Below are 7,475 nucleotides of genomic sequence, written 5' to 3'. Positions count from 1 at the left end.
TTTTAAAATCGATGTCAACCTAATGGAAAAACGGCCAAGGAACCCCCAGAAAAATTTTGAACCCGATCGGACAACTTTTTTTTTGAATCCTGCTGTTTTCGTGGGGAATTGCTGAATTAATCTATGATTTCACGCTTATCATAAAAATATTGATGGGTCTCGTGGCGCAGGGGTAGCGGCTTCGGCTGCCGATCCCGATGATGCTATGAGACGCGGGTTCGATTCCCGCCTTATCCACTGAGCTTCTATCGGATGGTGAAGTAAAACGTCGGTCCCGGCTTCTCCTGTCTCGTCAGAGGCGCTGGAGTAGAAATCCCACGTTAGAGGAAGGCCATGCCCCGGGGGGCGTAGTGCCAATAGTTTCGTTTCGTTTTTTTCATAAAACTATGATTTTCTCTTAATTTTCTCTTAAAATTTACGTCTTGACTGAAATCTGGGTTGTGTTTGCTTTATTTGAAGACAACATTAACCTTTTTGTTGAATCAGCCCATCTTTAAGAATATTCAAACAACAGAGCAAACTAATTTATTCAAATATAATTTATGTATAGTTTTGTCTATTGTGTAGTTGTTTGTTTAAATATATTTTTATTATTATTTTCTGTTCTTCGCCTTATGTGTATCTGAAAAGAGAAGACAATAACTTTAAGTACCGTCAACTGGGGTGAATTGGGACACATGGGGCGAATTGGGACAGCAGTTTTGACCATGTCAGAGCACAATATTTTTATTTCTCTGGTTGGTTTCGGATAGAACAAACTCAGACCAACAAAATGTGTACACCCACTTCCAAATATAAAATTTGTAAGCGCTCTAAACACTGCTGTCCCTATTCAGACTGAAGTTCCGATTCGCCCCAGATGATGGTACCTATATTCTTTATTGCCATCAAAAAAACTTTTTGTTCCATTATTGTTAACATTACCCTAAAATAACAGCTTATACAGCGCGGTGACGAAGGGTGTATAGCGTGCTTTATTACTTAGCAAGTTAAACATTAGGTGAAAAACAAAATCATTGAAAAAGTTTTGCGGTTAAGTGCGAAAAACAAACGAAAACGACAAAAAAGGAGCAACTTTTTCTTCCGGCTGCTCAGTATCAGAAGATTTCATCAAGCTTTTGCTACAATTCACGCACACTCAGCTCGAAGAAAGCAACAACAACAAAAACCTAGGACGAAAGTGTGAAAATTCTTAGCCAAGGGGGCGCGCTAGGGGAGCAATTTGATAAGGAAAGTTATTGAATTTCAAATTTATTACATTGACTCAGGAGAGGAAAATCGAAGGCTGCTTGTGCTGATTTTTATCAGAAATCTTCGAAAAAGCCTGTTGGCGTGATGGAAATTGAAAAAGTTTCTGTTTGAATAAAAAGTGTTTTGTAGTAAATTATACCATACCCAGTGTAAAACAATCATTAGTTAAATACCTAGTTTTTTAAGCGTCGATGAAAAATACATTGTTTTTTTTTTACAAAAATCATAGCAGGCTTGTTGAAAAATCCCAAATATGCTTAAATTGCAGGAAAATGCATTTTGATTTCAGTTGATTGGACTTATATTTCCATTGAAATTTTTAAGCTAGAAAAATGTTTTATCTCCTGATTTTTCTGGCTGATTTGGGCGCATATACGTTAAGAAAATTTGTAGTATTTATGAAACTGTAAACCATAAGGAATTAAAGGTGTTTTTTTCTTTTAATTCATTCAATTAAATGCTATGCAAATGCAAAATTTTCAATCTATAATTCCAATTTAAAAGGTCTAAAATTATCACCATTCTACTAACGAGCTCAAGCTGATCGGATGATGCTAAACGTTTGCAGAGCCATTCATGATCTTTATTTAACGAGCTGTATAGAAAAAAAACTGTATGGTCTAACGTGCCAAGCTATTGCACGTTTTCAAACAAACAAGTCGACATAAGTGACACATAAACCACTCAACCAACCAAGCAAAAGTACTCTGTTTGCTAATTGAATCATGTGTACCGACTTCAAATGCACTTCAACTCCGCCTTATATGCACTTGACTGCATCGGGATGCTTCTTTTTGGAGTAAACACGCTCGAGAGGATAGGTACTTGTCAGTTATTAGTGTGCATTCTCCATACTTTGGAAAGGGTTGACATGTTAAGAGACGAAAAATTGAGAGCAATTAGCTATTGTTTGTGCAAGACGTAATTTATGAACGTCCCATATGTGTTTACACAACGTAGGGTCCGGTGAGTTGCCACTCCATATTTGGTGCCGTGACGGAAACGACTCCGAGGAACCCAGGTGAGCCGTGGAATTGGTTAACATCCACAAAATGGAGTCCTCTGAGGCACTTCTCGACGTTCCGGGTGATACTTACTGCACTCATTGCCAGCAACCCGATCGTCAACGGAAGAGCGAGTGCGTGGATGATGACCCCTTCTGCTCCACTTCTCGAAGTCCCGGATGGTTCCCGCCGCAATCGTCGCCGACGGGCCGGACGTCAACCGAAGAGCTTGTGCTATTAGTGTGGTTCAGGGCCCCTTGGAAATGCAAAAATGTGAGCAAACCCGCTGCATTGTTGATAAAATCATTGTTTGTTGTCCACAGAAGCTCCTCTGAAATTTTCAGCAAATTTGGTTCAGGTTTCGTCACAGCTCTTTAGCTTTTAAGTTTGCACGGGAATCGCATGGGGAATCTGCATTTTTTTCATTTTCTAACAGCAATAAATCTTCTATTGAACCAAAAATCCTGAAACCTCACATATATATCAAAAATAATATGGGGAACAATTTTCTAGAACACCCCAGGTTGATCTAAGCCGAACTGACTTAGTTATAAGTAGATTAAGTGAAGGTGTCGAAGTTGTATTTTCCAAAGGGCCTGTTTTGCTAAATTTTCACCAGAAGGCTCACTTTGATCGATGGCAAATCGTTTGACAACTTGTTTGTTGTTAAAGTCAGAAGAAAAAAGCTGGAATGGCGGTTTCAACTTCGGTGGAACAATTGAATAATTTTTCTTCCGTCTTTTCAGGTTTAATTTGAAGATGAGCTTTTGTCCAGCGCTGTGCATGACTTGGACTCGATCTGGAATCAAGGATTTTCTACAGCAAATTGCTTAAGGCTTCTGTTTAGTGTGGGAGTTGATGGATTTCGTGGTGGTTAAAAGCTCAACCGACGTTCGCGATCCGGCAATGTACGTGCCGCCAGAGGAGCTCCAACTACACTCTGCCGCTTCCACCTTCTGGGAGGGGGAAAGCTAGGGGAGATTGATTTGTGGCTTTTAGTTGCACCTGCAATCTTCGTCACCGGTATAGCGTTTTAGTGCCGAATATTCTTGAGTGACGGCCAACAGGCGTTACATCTTCTTTTAAACCGGGCATGCCTAGAAGGGGGGCCTGCTTAGCGATGAAGACCAGCAGACTGAGGGTTGTCGTCCTTTACGGTTATGGCGCGGGGGAGGTCATTATCAGACGTAATCAGATGCCGCACAGGACTTATACCAATCCAGATGCACGCACCCTTACGGAATCACCTTTCATCGGTAACGGGCGTGAACTGTCCACTCGAACCCCTGGATAACATAGATTGACTAGATTTAGGATACTTTTGTGGGTAATCGCCGTGTGCCGGATCTGGTCTCATCCCTGTTGGTCTGGATTCAATACCAGCAAATCCCGGTGGCATTTTGCGAGACAGAATTTGTTTGATCACACCTTCCGTTGGAATGGAAATTGAATGTCAGTCCTGGCCTAACCCAGCATCTTGGTCGTAAGCTCAGTCCAGGTGTAGGAGTCCTTGGGAAACAAATCTGCCTCGGTAGCGTCGCTGGTCGGCAGTTGGATCCACAATCCGAGCGTCCTTCCTACGGTCATCCGTGCTCAAGGTTTCCTACTGTTCCAATGGTGAACAAGCTGACCGCCAGAATTTTGACCAGAGTGAAGCCACGCGAAGCAGTGGTAGGGTTTTAGTCCTGAGGGTGTCGAAGGGCTACCCCGGACACGGTGAAAAAAAAAGCTGATCTGGGGAATATCGATTATCCACAAAAGTATCCTAAATCTAGTCAATCTATGTTATCCAGGGGTTCGAGTGGACAATGTGCTATGCAGAACAGCCCGGGAGCATGTTGACAGCTCCCATACAAACTGAGCGTACCCCGTTTTGTGGGCCCAGTGGGCCTAAGATGGCGGCCTTCGATATTATCTAGCCAAATTTTTGAAAATGGCGAATAGTTTAATTAAATATAGTTTTTGCCTTGTTTTGGTTTAAAATGACAAAATAAGCATTATGGAATCATTTTCTTTAAAAACTTGTTTAGAGATAAGCCACGTTCAAATATTAGTCTAGAACTGTTGAAGTGAGCGTGCCACAAAAGCCGTCACGAAAAAAAAAGTTTGCTATGCAAATTTTGAGTTGCGTATTTGATGGGCGTACTCCGACGAGGCCCACTTGCCATCTGTCGGTGTATACGCGCAACTCACGAAAACTGTCATGTTAGGGGACGGTTGATGCAGAAGGTTCGAGATGCACCATTCATCAACCACCACAACGACCAGCGAAGAGCACCGCGAAAGGGGACTAGTGCTAGAAAATTTAGTTTGTATTTAGTTATAATTTAAAACGTTCGTTTTGGTCCGGGAGTATGTTTGTGCAAGACGTAATTTATGAACGTCCCATATGTGTTTACGCAACGTACACTGAAATATAAAAATAGTACCAAATTCCTTTATTCTAGGAATTTTGCCTCTTTTCCTTATTTAGTATACTGATTATAATCAGGATTTTTGGATTAGGAAAGTAGCAAAAATCCTTAGATTTTAGGAATTTGGTACTTTTATTATTTTTTTCAGTGTAGGGTCCGGTGAGTTGTCACTCCAGCTATATTTTTTTAAAGCAAATTAAACTAAATATTGTATTCATGATCAATATTTTATTGATCAATTTTAAACGACGTAAAATCACAAAAAGAGGCCAATAAAGCAATAAGTTGTCAATTAATTTGATTTATCACTGAACGTGCCAAACTCGCCATAATGTTTCTTTTCCAGTTTTTTTTTGTGGCGCCCGCTGGGATTCCAAATCAATCATCGAACGTGCCTCGCTAGGTGTTGTGGCAGGACGTGAAATAAATCGAAAATAAATAATGTGACAGAGTAATGCTAAATAGAACAATACGTATGGGAGAAAGAAGTGTACCAATGGCACAAGGAAGAACTACATTTGAAATTTGCTTTTAAAAGAAATTTAATTTGCTCAACTAGCATGAATTTCCATTTAAAAAAATGCGTTTTTGAGAAATACCGTCAGTGAGAGTGCAATTGATTTTGGGGGTGAGGTTGGGCCCGACATCTCGGATTTAAATCAATTAAAACCTACATTGGTTTGAAGGATTGTGACTGAAACATCTTTAAAAAGAGTTGTCTGAAATGGGCATAGTTTTAGATTCATTTGACGCAATAGAGTTATCTACGTGCGCATGTATTGCGTGTACGTACACAAAAAAAAGTGAGGTTAAAATTTGTACCAGCCAGCAAAACAAATAGTGTGCTAGTGTGTGTGAGATCGGGCTTAGATAGCTCTATAGAGTTATCTAAGCCCGCTCTTACGCACACTAGCACACCATTTGATTTGCTGGTCGGTACAAAATTTAACCTCAATTTTTTTCGTGTACGTACATGCAATACATGCGCACGTAGATAACTCTATGTTACCACAAAAATAAATAAAAAACACAAATATTTTTTGCTACACGCAGAACAATAAGGCATATTTTAATCAACAAAACATTTTGTTGATTTGAAAATCAAGATTTTTGTTGTATCAATGCTAAAAGTCAAAGCAACTTTTGCAAAACAACAAAAGATTTTTGTGGAATTGAGAAAATCATGGTTTATTTCAACGCAAAATCAGCGTTAAATAAATTCAAAAAAAAAATTATGGGATCAAAACTCGTACAGGCTGATCGTACAAAATACTTTTCTGCGTGTATTAGTGTTTTCAAAAACTCGAGTCGGAGTTGAGGCAAGTTTCCCGTTTCACCATAAATTAATTGACTTTAGGACCCATAGTTTTGTCAGGAAATGTTTGCATGACTAAAAACTGTCATATCTTTCCGTTTAACAAAGCAACTAAAGGAGGTATTGAACTATGACAAACAAACAAACTTGCACTTCTATGTGTTTGACAGTTAGCTAAAGTCGTAAACTTGTTTGCAGCAAACTCGCATACAAATCAGGCAAACTGTCAAAAAGTCCGAGTTTGTTTGTTTACCATAGTCTAATACCTCCTCAACCACTTTTTTTTGTAATTTCATGAAAAAGGGGGAATTTCTTTCTCATCTACTTCGTTTGCAAAGTCCCACAAGCACAAGTGTTTCCTGTTTGCACAAATATATAATATTTATTTCAATTGTTTATTGTTTACGACAGTTTCACGTCTGTTTTGGTTGTTGGTTGGTTTTAGGTTTCCACTTTATACTTTTCGGTTTCGGTAAATACTTGGTTTCTTGTGTTTTTTTTGTTTCACAATTATCTTCTTTTTTCTCTTTCAATCTGTCGGACAGCTTTCTTTTCTCTTTCTTCTCTTGATTATAGGGATACACTTTGTCTCGTTCTCTTGTCAGCTGTTTTTCGCTTGGTTTTATTATTCTTGTTTGTGTCTGCGTGTCTGGGTATTGCGTTTTATTTGTTATAAACTTCAAAAAGAGGCCAACTCACATTGTCACTGAAAAAGGCATTAAATCAAACTATTCTATGTTGTTTGAAAGGAGACAACGGCTCACACAATTACGTAACGGCTCGCCGATTCGCTCTAACCATAGAAAAAGGTGACGACATCAATATTTTGTGAAAAAGTGTTCGTGTTTAAGTACTGAATAGTAAATAGGACGTTATTATTGAACTTAAGCTTACTAAATACTTTTGTCTGTAGTTTGGGCTGAGTACACTTATTCATTCATAATGATTTATTTGTTGCCACGTTCAATGTTTTATATAGGGTTCCATTGTTTTGTTTTTCCTTTAATCACTTGTTAAAAACTCACAGAAGCGTTATATACTTGTTTTTTTGTTTCTTAATTTAAGAAATAAGTGGACTTGTTTGTTGCATGGTTTGTTAATTTGTTTTTATTTTCTTCCGTAACTGTTACAGTGAGAGACAGAGATAGATAGTTTTTTTTGTTTGCTTGCTTGTTTGTTTAAGGAAAGCGAAAGTTTATACGAATGAAAGAACCGAAAGCGTGTGGGTTAAGTACGAAAGCAGTTTTGTAGTAGTTTGGTTTTAAAAAAATTTAGTGTGTTGCGTTGCTCATTTCATCAACTTTGTTTAGATGTGTTGGTTAAATAGGTGACGCATCGATTATAAGAGAGAGTGTGTGAGTGCAGTGATTGCAACAGCAGCAGCAGTAGTAGTGGTAGTAGCAGTTTTTGATTTGTGATTTGTGGGTTTACGAGTATGAGTGAGTGGGCGCTTTTAGCTTGAGCGTTTTCAGTGTAGGTTAGCGTGTGTTA

The sequence above is a fragment of the Culex quinquefasciatus genome, chromosome 1 (genome assembly GCF_015732765.1).
Source record: "Culex quinquefasciatus strain JHB chromosome 1, VPISU_Cqui_1.0_pri_paternal, whole genome shotgun sequence".
NCBI classification, from domain to species: domain Eukaryota; kingdom Metazoa; phylum Arthropoda; class Insecta; order Diptera; family Culicidae; genus Culex; species Culex quinquefasciatus.
This window is presented reverse-complemented; position numbering follows the sequence as displayed.